Source organism: Onychomys torridus, chromosome 5, assembly GCF_903995425.1.
Source record: "Onychomys torridus chromosome 5, mOncTor1.1, whole genome shotgun sequence".
Lineage (NCBI taxonomy): Eukaryota > Metazoa > Chordata > Mammalia > Rodentia > Cricetidae > Onychomys > Onychomys torridus.
In genome coordinates, this window is record NC_050447.1 from 67,640,564 (window position 1) to 67,656,991 (window position 16,428).

The following is a 16,428-nucleotide window of genomic DNA, read 5'->3' on the forward strand; positions in this document are numbered from 1 at the left end:
ATGGAATGGAACCTACTGTACATTCTCATATAGAATGAATGTTCTTATGTCTCTGTATAAATCTCCTTTTCAAGGCTTTGCCTGAGAACTGGTCATATTGTCTTACAAATGTAGAGTTTGGGATTCTCAGTTGTTAAGCCCAATGTATTAAGCAAACAGTATGAATTGTAACAGAGCAAAAATTACTAACAGTACACATACATGAACTAGCTGGGCAGTGGTGATACATGCTTTCAAAACCAGCACTCGGAATGTAGAGGCAGGTAGATCTCTGTGAGTTCAAGGCCAACCTAGTCTACAGAGCAAGTTCCAGGACAGAGAAACTCTGTCTCAAAAAACTGGAAGAAAAAAAAAAGACACATAAGTGAAAAAGGTATGACAGAGAGTTGATCTTACCACTCTTAAGGCATCACAGAGAGAAAGTAAGCACTAGATTGCTGTGAAACAGTGACTCTAGAATAAAACTCAGCAATCATATCCATGAACTTACTGCAGTCATGGATACCTGTAGAAGACTTTCCCAACACTGGATCTGGTACCATTTCAGCATATATAGGAGAGAGGAGCTCAAGAGGGCTAACTGAAACACTATGAGTAGTTAAAGATGTTGGACTCATCTTCTTTGGTGATGTAGCTGCTAATAAATTACCCATGTCACAGTAAGCACTACTATGCAAGCAACCACAGTTAAACTCAGTTGATTAAAAATAAAGTAAAAAGCAAGAAGATCAAGCAGGGAGGTTCTTGTTGAAAGGAAGTGTTTAGAGGTAAAGGAGATAAACTAAAGAGGATAATGAAGTCTGTAAAAATTCCTCAAACTCAGTATATCCATGAAGGAAATTGCCAAAAATATAAAATAATTTAAAAGCATAAATATATGCTTGTACTGATCTTAAAGAAAAAGTAGCAAGAAGAAGGGCTTCTTAGTTTTTAAGAATATTTTACTTGCATGTGTGAATGCTGTTCCTTGCGGGGTGGGACATGAATGTAGGTCCTCATAATTGAGCACCAAATACTTTTAATTGCCTAAGCATCTCTCCAGCCCAAGAAGATAGGCTTCTTGCAGAGGTTCTGGAATTCTTTGAATGATCCGTTAACTTAATACCTATAGAAGGTAAGAACCATGGCCAATAAACAATGTGCCCTACCCATACCCCATCAGCCTTCCTTGTGATGGCTACACACATTTCAGTTATAGCTTTGTAGTGTAGTAAAGAAAGAATTTATTCTATTCTAGTGCTTTTCATTGAAATTAATAACTTCTGAGAAAAATGTCTATATGAATGGTATCTCCCCAAGAGCCAACATATACTTTTCTCTGGTATTGTTGGTGTTTTTCAAATGCCCCAAACTTCCATGAAATGGGGCATAGGGAAACCAGCTACGGGAACATGTTTGAAAAACTTCAGTGATAACAATGCTGCCTTTTCCATGTATTCTTATTTTTATGTCTCCACATTGAATTCTAAATAAAATTATTAATAGTCTATGGTAAATAAGTCAATTGCTGATCGTATGTCATAGGGTAAGTTTTTCATAGCCTTGAAAACAAATGTGGTTTTGGAGGGAGAGTTGAAGAAAGACAATAGGTTATAGAGATCTAGGAAGAAGAAATATGGGATATTTAAATTATGTGATTATACAGATTTGTTGCAGTTAGAGAAGCTAAGTTAATTCTCAAGATAGAAGATCTGAGACATTATGGCTACCAGTCAAAGTGATGCAGCTTGGCAGTAGAGTGCTTGCCTGGCATGCATGTGGCCCTTACAATGACTTTTAAAAATATAAATATTAATTGTGGTATTGTGTTCCCCCAAAATATCATGCACCCTAATAAACTTATCTGGGATCAGAGACAGAACAGCCACAATATTAAACATAGAGGTTAGGCAGTGGTAGCACATTCCTTTAATCCTATCACTCGGGAGGCAGAGATCCATCTGGATCTCTGTGAGTTTAAAGCCACACTGGACACAGTCAGGCATGGTGACACAAGCCTTTAATCCCAGGAAGTGATGGCAGAAAGCAGAAAGGTATATCAAGTGTGAGGACCAGGAGCTAAGCTGGTTAAGCTTTAGGCTTTTGAGCAACAGTTCAGCTGAGATTCATTCTGAATGGGGACTCAGAGGTTTCCAGTCTGAGGAAACAGGATCAGCTGAGGAACTGGCAAGGTGAGGTTTAATTTTAGACAAAAAAAAGGCAGGGGGAAATGTGGTGGTATTGTGTTTCCCAAAATATTGTGCACCCAAATAGACTTTTTTGGGGTCAGAGACAGAACATCCACAATATTAAACATAGAAGTTAGGCAGTGGTAGCACACACCTTTAATCCTAGCATTCCAGAGGCAGAAATCCTTCTGTTCATGGATTCAGCTAAGCAAGGTGACTCACGCCTTTAATCCCAGAAAGCGAGCCTTTAATCCCAGGGAGTGATGATAGAAAGCAGAAAGATATATAAGGCTTGAGGGCCAAAAACTAGAAGCATTTGGCTGGTTAAGCTTTTAGGCTTCTAGCAACAGTTCAGCTGAGATCCATTTAGATATGAGGACTCAGAGTCTGAGTAAACAGGATCAGCTGAGGAACTGGCAAGGTGAGGTAGCTGTGGCTTGTTCTGCTTCTCGGATCTTCCAGCATTCACCCCAATAACTGGCCTCAGGTTTGATTTTATTAATAAGACCTTCTAACAATGCGTGCTACAATCAATGAAGATGAAGTTTTATCTGTGGCACACATTAATCCATAAATTCTATGCAAACTCATTCCTAATTTGCTCTCATGGTTACATGGAACTTATAAACCAATGTCTTAGTTAGAAATTATCGAAATAAGTAACTAAATAATTATATTTGTACTAGTGATCAGAGATAAAATATGTGCTTTCAGATACAAAAAGCAAAAATAGGTATATATTACATACAAATAAACATAACTCAAGCAGTGTGGACTGTACCATGTACTTATCACCATATCACTTGCTGCATATACGCTCAGTAAGCAAAATGAAGGTTGACTGCCTAGAAACCAGTGAAGTTAACACATGCACAGATTCTCAGAATCACAGTGGCATGCTTGCACTGATTTATGTAATGAGAAATAAGAAATTTGTATTCAGAATGGTTTTTGAATGCTCAGTTATAAATTTGAATAAACCCAGCCATCATGAATCTACAAAATTCACTGTGAATCACAACAAATGGGACACCGGTGCCCTCCTTTACTTTAATAGTGAAAGACATGACTCAAATGGTTTATTTGATAATAATTGAAAACCTTGATATCAGGTAAATTTATTTTCTGTCTGGAGACTTTTTCACAGAACAAATGCAATATATTTTCAAAACCATCATTCAGAGGTGATTTTCGTTCATCAATGTGGAATGTGTTTTTCTCCTTAACATTGCTTTTCTTTTGGTAAGAAAAAAACGAGGCTAAGAAAACCTCCCTTTAAGACTGAAAGGCACAGTTCTGTACTTTTTGGATTTTGTGATGAAGTGAAAATGTGGTATTTTACGTGGCTTATTCTTGAAGAAGAAAAGCTATTTCTATCTTGCTTCCTTATTGAGATCTATGCAGCAACAGAAGGTCACATGCACACCAGAAATTGGAGATTCCACCAGTTGGCAAAGAAATTGGTTCATCAAAAGTCAACCATGTATCTGGTGAATTTTTCAGCCAGTGGTAACCAAAGTCTTTTTTAAGTGAGTCATCTAGAGAGTGAGAGCTATAAGCAATGTTCCTTTTCCTTAATCACTTACACCTCTTCCCTTTTCACCAAAGGAGCAATGCTCTGGGACACCAAGAATACACACACACACACACACACACACACACACACACACACACACACACACACACACACACACACACACACACACAAAAGCTGATTTATGCAAACTTTTGTGGGAGTCAAACAAAACCCTAGAAACAGAAAAATGCAGTAATACAGTTGTAACTGTTCATGATTTGATTCAGGCTTTTGTCTTTTATTCTGAAACCACCTCACACGTAAAGTTTTATTTATTGTACTACTAGAGGTGAGTGGAATAAGATTCATACATGTTAAATAATAAGCTCCCAGGATAAACAATTCAGGAGTCGGGAGTTCTAAAGCCAGATTTCCAAAGCAGAGCTCTGGATCAAAGGATGATTTTATTTCATTGTATTGCAACCTCTGTCAATAAGAACTTGGGTTGACTTATCAGGAAAAGACCATGTTCCTAACAGGGCTTGATACTGTAAAACAAGGTGCAATTACTTCAGTAAAAAGTAAATGGAGTATGTAGTATTAAAGGATTTCCTAAAGGTGCTACATATGAATTGCTGATGGTTTAATAATCAGTAACAAGTTTTAATCAGGTAATATTGCACAAGCCATACTTACTCTTATCTGTTTACTGTCCCTACATCCCAACATCACGACACTTGTGCTATATCAAGAAAGAAGCTCAATGCACACATGCATTATGTCTCTAGATATACATACATATCCATGCAGAGAGTGTGAGAGTATGAGCAGAGAATGAGAGAAATGAGAGGGTTTTAAAGTGTGTCACTGATACAGTGGGTTTTTCAGTGGCATTGATCAGCAGGTTCCCTACCTCTTTGGCTGTCATGCTTTTACCACAGTCTGGACAAACTGAATAAAAACACTCGGACTTACGAAGTTGGAGTTTAAGCTTGTCCCTGAATACATCCTTTGTGCATCGTGGTGTGGTGGGTTTTCTGTTACATAAATTAGAAACACACTGAGCCTGAAAAGAGCTTTGAAGCAAGTTTGGTATTGAGGGACAACCATTTGTTTTCTGTGTCGATGTTTTCTATGAGATGACGAAAGTCCAGTTTAGAGATGTAAATATTGTCTGTGATGAATTGTAGAGATGATAGAAATCCTGGCATGATCACACCAATTGTGAAAACAGTCATCGTTTGAACAATTGATCCTACATTGAGAACAATCCTGTAAGCAATTCAAATTTGATTTTTCATCTAGCTTGTTTTGGCAATAGGAGTCAAGTCTCATGTTGATTGGAAAGATACTATATGTGTTTCTCCCCTGTGTATATAAATTAATATAAATTTGCAACTGTGTAACATATACAATGAGGGGAATTGCTTTTTAAATTATTTGGGGTCATTTATAATTTAGGAAATATGATTGAATGGAAAGGAAAAAAACAAGTGCACAAGTGACATCAGAATTCTATCTTCATTTCAATATTCTGAGTGCCGTCACTCTCTCCTTCTCTCCCTCCCTCCAACTCTCACTCTCTCGCTCTCTCAACATTGCTTGCAACTTTCCCCATATCCTGTTCATATGGCTCAACTCCAGGTAACCTGCAACCCTCCCTGTTTCTCTTACAGCTTCAGTGACTTCAGAAGTACCACACTGACAAAGTCTTAAATTCAGTCTTGTCCTACAAGATCTGAGCTTCCACCATTCTAAGTCAGATATCTTCTGTCTGTTTCTAGAAATGCACCAAGTCTAATATAGACAGTGGATACCTCTTATTTAGGAAGAAATTAGGACTTCCTAAATTGGGACATACTTCTTTAGAGAGGGATCTCATAAATCCCACTGTTATGTGAGTAGAGGTAAGTTTTGCTGGATAGTCTGTTGGGATTAGATGTCACCTTGATTTGCACTCCCTGACTCTTCCCCTTAAGATGAACAGGAAGTGTTTCCTGGCTTACCACAGATCAAAAATCTGCGAGCAGTTTACCATGAGCAGTGCTTGGCTCAGTTGTTTTTCGGAGTGCAGATTTCTGGAGCATTTCAACTGTACTTGGCACACGTTTTTGAGTATACTTAGGGAGGCTGCCAAAATGCACAGAGTGTCTTTGGCAAAAGAAAAAAACAAAAACCAAAAGGAAAAAAAAAAAACAGATGGTCCCATCGAACAGATCATATTCATGGATATTAAATTAGATTTAAAAAGAAGAGTGATGCCTACCTCAGTGGTATGTTGTAACAGTTAAATAATCCTGTTACCACAAGCTAGTACTTAAAAACCTTAAACTGGTTATGTTTGAGATCTATTAGACACATTCAATATATAAAAAGATTGGCAGGAGAAGGTACTCCCACAAGACACACATGATCAGAAAATCTATAGCAGAGCTCCTAGGAACAAGAAAGTAATAACAAATAGACAAATCACATTGATGAGAGAGTCCACCTGAGCAGAGTTGATGTGGATATAGACATTAATGTGTGTATTAGTTCCTTTCCGGTTGCTGTGATTTAAAAAAATATATATACCCTATCAAAAACAACTTGAAAAGACAAGACTTATTTTAGCCCATGGTTTGAGATTATAGTCTATCACTGAGGAGAAGGCACAGTGGCAGGAGCTTGAAAAAGCTAGTTACAGTGCATCAGCAGGTAAGAGCTAGAGCATTTCAAAAGCTTGTATTCAGCCCACTTTATCCTTTTTATACAACTGAGAATCCCAGCCTTGGGAATGTTGCTACTCATAGTAAACAAATCTTCCAAATTCAAGTAATCTAGCCAAGATGATCCCCCCACGCATGATCAGGGACTCCCCTCCTCTGAGGTCAGGAAATTAGAGCCTCCAAGGATCCCAGGTAAGGATGCAACAGTCTAGGTTTTTATACAACCCAGAAAATTTTACAAGATGAAGATCATTCAGTCTAAACTCATCATCTTGCATAGACAGAAACTGAAGTTCAAAATGTTTAGTGTTTCATAGCAGAACTCCGATGCTCTTCTTTGCATCATTAAACAGGGACTCTGAGTTAATAATCAAAACTAGAAGCAGTCTGCTGGGAAAAGAGACCTTCATATTAATCCATCCAAGACTGCTTAGTTTAATAATCCTTTTTTAGTATTTATTTCTTATATTTTTGGTTGTGAGCCTAGCCTTTAATGGCTGAGCCATCTCTTCAGCCCTTAGTATTTATTTCTATTTTAGTAATAAAGACAATAAATGTCATTCACAAGCCAAAAATGGGGAAAATTTTATTGTCAATCTTCACACAGGACTCAGCAAAAAATGGAATCTCTCCTTTAATAAAGTTGGTAAAAACCCATGTGCCCACATATGAGAATTTAATTTACATCAGAGACCTTAGCATTAAGTAGCATTTATAGCATGTATCTCCTAATGCCTAAAGCAATACATAAACAGATGTGTAGACAGAAAGGTAGGTGTGTAGATTGATAGGTGGATGGATGAATAGGTAAGATAGATAGATAGATAGATAGATAGATAGATAGATAGATAGATAGATAGATAGATAGATAAAATGTGATAGGTGTTAAAATGTTATCTAATTTTGCTCACTAAAGTAATTGGATTAAGAGATGTCTAGGATATTAAACCTCACTGAGTTTCTTGGATGGTGCTTCCAGAGAAAATTTGGTCATGTTTCTCTGGCCTAACCAATGAATGTATCCCTTCATAGTTATTGGGAATGGATTATATGATAGCACTATTGGGAGTTGAAAATAGGAAATGGAGCCCTTAGAGGAAGTACATCAGAGAAGAGAGGGAAAGTCACGCCCTGAGGGCTGCCTCCTGCCTTTGCCCTCCCCTGTGTTGTCTTCTCTCTGCTTCTTGGATCCCCATGAGGTGCATAGCTCTCATCCATCACATAGTCTTGCCACCACTGTATTCTGTCTAAGTGCATGAGACCATGGAATGAAGGACCTAACTCTCTGGAATGATGAGCCAAAACAAATCTTTCCATCTTTCAAGGAGCTTATCCAGGCATCCTGCTAGACTGTCAAAAGTGGCTGACAAAGACAGACTGCATGTATCCAGGATGAAGCAGAAATGGCTCTGGAAATCCATGCCTTCCTCTTCTGTGATAAAATTCATCCTGGGAAGGGATTTCCTCATACCCAGGGACTGTATTTCTCAGCTAATCCTGCATGGTGACCAGAGTGAGAGCCACCCGATGACCATGATGCTTGCAGCTCAAGGGGATTAACAGTGTGCTGTCACCTATGTCTATTGACTTGTAGAACATGCTAGGACATAAGGCATACTCAGAAGCTTCCCTTAGAAGAGAGTAAAGGCTCCTGCATCACAGTTTGGAGCTAAATGTTGTAATTTTATTTTATGTTTTTTTGAGAATTTCCTACATGGGGACCACATTTATATCATTTCCACCCCACTCTCTCCCCCTTCAGTTCCTCCTCTGCCCCCCCCCATTCACACACAAGCTCATGACCTCTTTTAAATATTGTTGCATATATATGCATATATCAGTACAATCTACTGAGTCTAATTTAGGAACATTTTAATAGTTCAGAAATGCCTACATTGCCATTATTGGAGCAAGAAATAAACCTTAGTATGATTAAAGTATTGAACATTTAGGGTTATTTATTGAAACAGCTAAAAGTCACCCCAATTTAATTCAGTAGAACATTCTTTTGTATGGATGCCATGTTAAATATGTCTAAAATATATGATAATAGGCCATGTTCCTAAAGGGATGTGTTTGAATAAAGTAGGTCTATTAGAAATTCATAATGCACAGAAATTAAAGGCCTGTGCATCATCCTCGTTACACCAGTATTTCTTCAGAGTTGATGATCTGTCTCTTTGCATATCAGAAGACACAGTTTTACACTAAAATAATGACTTATTCTTTGATTCAAGCCATGGGATCAAATTATATTATTAGAGTGATATCTCCAAAGAACTACTGGGAATTACATGAGCTGCTGCTTCTAACAGGCTTCTCTAAGGCAGTTCCTTGTGGGCCAATGGAGTCTAATTTGTTTGTGCCAACAAGAAAATATCAAAGATGACCAAACTTCTGAAATTCCTCGGCAACTGGAACAAGGCCTCAAGGGGATAGTAAGAAAACTAAAGGGGCAGAGAGCACAAGCTAGAAGAAAGCCTCAATAGTTATGGAATCATGGGGACCGGGTCTTTTATTTCACATGAAGAAGGCTTTCCTTCTTCCTTCCTTTTTTCCTTTCTTTCTTTCTCTCTTCCTTCCTTCCTTTCCTCCTTTCTCTCTTTTTCTTTCTTTCTTTCTTTCTTTCTTTCTTTCTTTCTTTCTTTCTTTCTTTCTTTCTTTCTTTCTTTTCTTCTCTTTTTTCTTTAACATGTCACCAACTCCTTTCTTTGAATACTGGAGTATTTTTTTACTAGGAAATTCTTTACCTATTTTGATTCCCTGGTGACCACACATTCTTTTAAGTGTGTCTGTTTTGTCTCAAACTTTTGTGCAAGTGTTTAGCATCCTGAGATGACGTTCAGCCTTAGAATAGAATCCTGTCGCAAAGTTAGGCATGAATCTGGAAGACTGTCCTAGTGAAAGAAAGAGACAGAAGGATTGTAGTTGTGAGGATGAGGGAGGAGGAAGAACTGGGGAAATGCAGCTCATATTAAATCTGGAGATCTTAAGGGGTAGCAGGAGATCTTGACTTAATGTTGGATTATGTACTTAAATTTGTAGAACACATGTATTTATAACCAAAGAAAGATTATTGTGAGAGAGATACTATTTGATTATAGTAATCATTTCACTGTGAAAATAAATATCAAAATATCATGCAAACATTAAATATATATAATGAACTTGATAATAATGCTGTTCAGATAAGACAGAAAGATGAGAGAACAATTTAAAATAAATGTTAAACATTATATATTCAAAACTGGCTTGGGCTACATAGAACCCTGTATCAAAAACTTAAGTAAATAAATTAATGAATAAATAAATATAATTTTTAAAATCCTATTTTAACATAAATCAAAACCACCCTAAAGCATCAGAGACACTGATAATTTTATATATTCTGATAATGAGGTTTTATCTGAAATTATAAGGATTATTTAAAACAGTATTATTTTTATCTTAGAAGTGGAAAAGGATATTATAATGTGAAAAATTAAATATCCATGGTTTTATTTAAGTATTAGTACTAATAGAAATTAGAAACTACTGAATGTCCCCAACCACTGTGGAGATAGAAGGCAACATGGCTTGCTGATACCTAGGCTTAGTGATGCAACCCATAGTGATTTGGCATAAATTTTCATTAAATTTTTCCTACCTAAGGAAAATTAAAGAGCTTTTATCTTAAAATAATGTTCAAAAGTAACCTTCCTGTATGCCTAAATTGAGAAGAGATCTAGAATATTCACAAACTGTCAGGACAAACACTAGTTGTTGCTGTGCCTGGACAATGTGGTGAAATATTATGTTGGAGACATCACACCTGATCTCTATGGATGGGACAAGTAGATATTACATATTTCAGGATCTTGGCTATGGGGCCCTTGAAATAAAGAAAGTCTGTTTAAATGGTGAAGTGTTTTCAGTAATCATGAACAAAGGACTCAGAACTGCTTGTTTTCACATAGTGACAATAAAACTACACAATCATTAGTTTCCCTAACGTGTGTTAACTCTTCTCTCTTTCAGTGTCCCCCTCTCACAGGACTTGATCATATTGTGCAAAGCTTCATGCTTTGCAATCACATTGATTATAACACACTCAAGTGCTCTGGTAGTCCAGATGTCCTGGTAAGGTACTTAACGTGCCAGAGGGGACACATGTGCCTAGAGAATTGACCTGCCACTTTCATGTCTCTAGGATTCTGTTAATCTGGGTCATCCTGAGATATCTCATCGAAGGAAAAAGGGCCAGTTGCTAAACTATATTCACTCTTTATCACCAAGAGGGAATACCACTCAGACGTCATATGTTTCTTTGTATTTTTGAGGCAGCATACACTGGATCTATTTATTGTATTCTGACCCTCTAATTGAGGAAGGCTGCCAGTTTGTGCATGTAGAGCTACAGAGAAGTTCCTGACAGGCCCTGATTGCATGATTTGTCAGATCCAATGTTCCCGATAGTCCCTGTAACAGGTAAAGTATTGTGTAAAGCCTCCGGTAATCTCTAATAGACAAGGTACTGTTTTGTGTTTATAAAGCTTCTATAAGCATTTTGAATCATCTCAGTAGACAGTAAGTCCTTAGACATGGTGCATATATAATAGGCTGGATACAGTTACATTTATCTAGTTATAGAACTGAACAGGTATAATCACGATCAATCATACAATGAGAATTATACTTTTAGAATTTGTCCTGAGTGAGTCTAATTTACTCCTGAAACTTGAGAAGCAAATATCTAAGATATTCATACCACTAACATCCATTGCTTTGGTGGACACCTCCAATACTAAACTAAACTCCCTGAAACAACAAGGAAAAGAAGAGAGAAAGGAAAGACTAAATCTTGGACTACAAAATAGCCTAGCTCAATATGTTGGTAAAAAGAGAGAATGGTCTGATGTTTGTATGCCATCCTTGTCTCGGGAATAACCTGAAGAGCTATGCTGGATGAACATGTTCTTGGTATGATTATAAGCAGAAGTTTTGGTTATCCCATCTAGATAGAAGATTTAAAATAAATAACTGAGAAAAGAAGATGTAAGAATATTTGGGCAGAAGCGATAACTTGATTGGTAAGAGCCTGGAAGGCACTAGACTGAAACACTTACAAAAAATGAAAATCACTATATAATGGGCTTTAGAAAGTGAGTAACCGGGTTGGGGATTTAGCTCAGTGGTAGAGCGCTTGCCTATCAAGAGCAAGGCCCAGGGTTTGATCCTCAGCTCAAAAAAAAAAAAAAAAAGTGAGTAACCAACAGCTACCAGATGTAGAGACACTCAACTACTAAGAAGGTGAGAGAAGCTGGCGGGGGGTTATGAATACTAAGTAGGTGCCAACCTTTGACTTCGCCTCTCTTACACATAGATGATGTTTCGTACTGACCGAGGTAGAGGCTATCCATGAATTCAATAACCCTGGGTTTCTTGAACCAATGTTCTGCTTCAGAATTTTCTATGCAGTCAGCAATGGAGACCAAACCTGATCTCTTAATATGATACTATAATGCAGAGAGATGAGCCAGCCACTTGGTGGAAACCCTGTTACACCAAACCTGTTAAATGCCGCAGGCTCCTACAGAATGTGACTGTGAACTCAATGACCCATTTTATGGCAAACTTGATGAGACAATGGATACCAGATTTCGCGTATGGATGAGCCTGTTTTTAAGCTCTCTATGTTGTTTCACCAATCAATTGCTTTATCCCTGGGCCTACAGCTTAATAATAAGTCTTGTTCCCTGAGTTACCAAAACACATGGCTACCTCACAGCTCTTACTAAAAAGGTGTTGACAGACTTTTGCCTTGGAGTGTTCTATTCCACATAAATTTAAGAACAATAGAGATCTTCATTACCTTCTTGTAGAATTTTGAAGCAAGTATCACTTAACCTATGAATCAATTTGAAGAATTAAATATTTATACTAATAAACCTTCTAGTTCAAGAACATGACTTAACCCTTTGTAAATTTGGATTTTTCTGTAAACAACTCTAAATGATTTTCTCCATTATTATCTTACACAGAAATTATGGTAGACTCTTTTCTTGCATATGACTGAGAGTTTTGTGATATTTTTTGTCTCATATTTTTCATGTATGGAAGTGACAATTTTATATGAATGTTGTGACCACCTTGGTCTCCAAGCATCTTTTTGCATGCTTTACAGACAGGCATAGCATCTTGGAAAAAGATTGATTCCTAATTCTTCTAATTCCATGTCATCTTTCTTTTCAATGTTAAAAGTCTAAGGACCCAATGAAAAATGGAAAAGGTGTACTCAGAGTTACACTAAGCATTTATTAAGAATTCTTTTATGGTTTCATAATTAAAAATGTTTACAAGCTACTTTTAATTAGCGAGTAGTGACATGTTTTCTTTTTTAAATATAAATGAGTGCTAGAATGAATTTATTTTATGTTAGGATAATCATAGATTTCAAGTCGATTAGTTGGGTGTCTACACTCTTCATGTAGATGTGACTTAGTTACTTTACTCAGTGTTGGATTTGAATGTTTGGGACCTCAGATGATGATTGATATGGGTTGCAGGATGTATTAGAGAGTATTTTTATTATTTACCATTTTCTGAGATAGAATAAAATTGGAATCACTTTCTCCTTCAAAGTTTTATGGAAATCAGTGGCAAAAAGTTTGGGATAGATGATGTTTTGGGTGTGTGTGAAAATATCTCTAATACTAATTTTATTTCTATGGTCATTATAAAACTATTTTGGCTTGCCATTTCATCTTTGGCATGCTGAATCATTCATATGCTTTTAAAAATTTGCATATTTGGTCCAGGTTTTCAAATTATTTAGCACCAAATTGTTCATAGTTTCTCTCAGTGTATTTATAATCTTTCCCTTATTCTAATTATACCCTCTTTATTGCTTGCATTGTTACTCTTTGAGAAAATTGTATTTTTATTATTCATCTTTAAATATGTAATATTTTATTTCTACATGAATGGTTTCTAATCTTTCATTTATTGTCTTTTCTCTATTTTTGTTGTTTACTAATCTTCTAATATAAATGCTTATGACTAGTATAAAATTTCTACTCAATTTGCAACACTGTATTCAACATGTTTTGATTTATTTCATTTATTCAATACCAATTTTATTTCAATTACTTCTAATTATTCTTATTTTTATTATAATTTTTTCACTTAGACACAATTTATTGAGGAATAAATTTAATTGAGAAGTATAGAAATTATGTAAAAATTATTGCATAATTTCACAATAGTGAAAGATGTTCTCAACATTATGAAGATAAAAATATCTTTGGGTAATTTAAAGTTTGAAATTTTATAATTAACAAGAAAAAACTTTTATGTAAATAATATTTAAGTTATTAGAAAACACATAATAACTGCCAAACAACACAGGCTGTTGCCAAGACTTAGTTTATAGTTTCTCTCCACAAACTGACAGCAAGGCCCCATTGCTGAAGACCACCTATACAACTCAGTGAATATGCAGAAGTCTATCTGGTGCTTACACAGAGCCTTCACCCCTGTGTTCTAGTGTTTTTGGTACAGGAAGGTACTCCACATGCAATAAAAAGAGACAGGTAAACACCAACCCAGGCACCAAACCTTTGGTCTACCATGGTGTTCTGCTTACAAGATATGTTAGTGCAATGGAGGTACAAAGCCTGTGGGAGTAACAAGACAATATCTGACTTGGCATAAGGCTCACCCACACAATGGAACCTATACCCAACAATGCTTCAGTAACTAAGAACCTGAGACTAAATAGCCCAGGAACCTAGGGTAGAAGCAAATGCTACTGGTCTTTTAAAAAAAGCAATAAAATGAAGACTCCTAATGACATTCTGCTATACTCATAGATCAGTGCCTGGCTTCGCTGTCATCAGAGAAGCTTCCTCCTAGAGCAGAAGGGATCAATTACAGAGACCCACAGCAAGATATTATGCAGAGAGTGAGAGTTCTTAAAATATTCATCCCTAAATGGGATGTTTCCATCAAATCCCTACCCTTAGGGCTCAAGGAACCCTATCAAGAGTGTAAGAGCCAGAGGATCTGAGGATCTATCTAGCTCAATATGACTGGTATACATATCAATTCTAAGAGACTGAGACAGCGTGTATGTGGCCTGCACAGGTCTTTACCAGTTAAAGTGCTGGAGCTGAAAGAAAAAATAGACACATGCCTCCATCACTAACCCAGAAACAATCTCCAGTTAATAACCACTTACAAATGAAAATTTAGTTTTCTCCAAGGGAGTCTCACTGGGGCAACACACTACTCTTAAAGACAAGCTTCATGTCCCGCACTAGATGGCCGACAGAAAACAAACTCACTAGCATCTTTTGAAGTTTCTTATCTCTTAATGTCATATCAGGGCTTTTCCTTTCTTAAAAACTTTTATTTTACTTATGTATTTTTCTTCTTTCTTTTTACCCTACAGGTCCTTTGCATATATATTATGATTTTCAGTTTAGTGTTTTTATGGGGTTTCTGAGTATGTGAATGAGTGGGTCTCTGTTTCTTGTGCCTTCTCTTAGGCTCTTTTCTTTCTGTTTGTTTTGCCCAATTCTGATGTGTTAGTTTTTGTTTTCTTGTATATTATATTTTATTAATCATATTCCCTTAGAAACTTGTTTGTTTTCTAATGAGAAATAGAAAGGCAGTGGGCCTGGGAGGGAGGGAAGGTGGGGAAGAACAGGGAGGAATAGAGGGAGGGGAACAGTAATCAGGATGTATTAAATAAGGAAAAAAATATCTATTTTCAATGAAGGGGGAAGCTCAGAATGATATTTAAAATATGTCTATTTTTAACAAAATGTAAGTCCATTTTCAGCAATATAGTGAAAGCCCTGGCAATCCAAAAACCCAAATGATTATTCTAATAGAAAATTGAATAAAATGATAAAACAATTTCCTAAAAAGATAGATAAATGACTGAAAGTAAAGACAACATATTTTAGCAATTTATAAATAAAAATTTAAGGGCTGGAGAGGTGGCTCAGACGTTAAGAGCACTGACTGCTCTTCCAGAGGTCCTGAGTTCAATTCCCAGCAACCACATGGTGGCTCATAACCATCTGTAATAAGGTCTGGTGCCCTCTTCTGGTCATACATGTTGTATACATAATAAAATAAATAAATCTTTAAAATAAATAAATAAATAAATAAAAATTTAAGAAGTTGATTTAGCCCGGACATTAATATTTTAAAATTAAAATATATAAGTAAAGGCAATCTCACATATCCTGTGTTATTATTACAAATGGCTTCATAAAACTGAATATCCTGTTCTCTATTTTGAGGGCAATTTATAAAAATAGATATTATTCTCTTATTTGGCATCACAAATATTTTCATACATAAACTTTTTATTGCAAGAAGATACATTATTTCAAGCCTAATTACTGTAATAGTTTATAGGTCAGAGTGGTGACTCATATCTGTAAGTCTTGCTATTGGGATGCTGAAGAAAGAGGGTCATGAATTCAAGGGCATGAATTGGGCTATATAGGAAAACCTTGTCTCTATACACATAAATAATATATGTGCAAATAAATAGTTTGCAAATTATTTATTTCTTCTGTTGTCAATTTTGTGAAACAGTTTTTCAAGGAACATCAAGTTTTATCTAGCTTGTTGTAGACTTTGAGTTATAAATAAGGTTTTACTCATATAATATCTGAAAGTTATGCATCATTCTTGAAATAACATTTTTCTTATCAATCTTGAAATGTATTAATAGTTGATTGTTATGATATATCTGTCCCCATTTCATAAACACCTCAGAAGACAGATTACTAGATCAGAGGTCAGATCCTCTATGCCTGCATTAATTCTTTATTTTTATTGTCTGTTTCTGAGAGAACATTCCTGATTGTCAACTCTAACTCTAAATTTTCCTATTTCTTTATCTGTCAGTTTTAGACATATTTGCAAGGTACTTTCATTAGACAAATACACATATAAGACTGTTATGCTATCCTGTTTCATTTACACTTTTAGCAATACAAAAATCTCTTATTTTTTGATGTTCCTTACCTTTAAA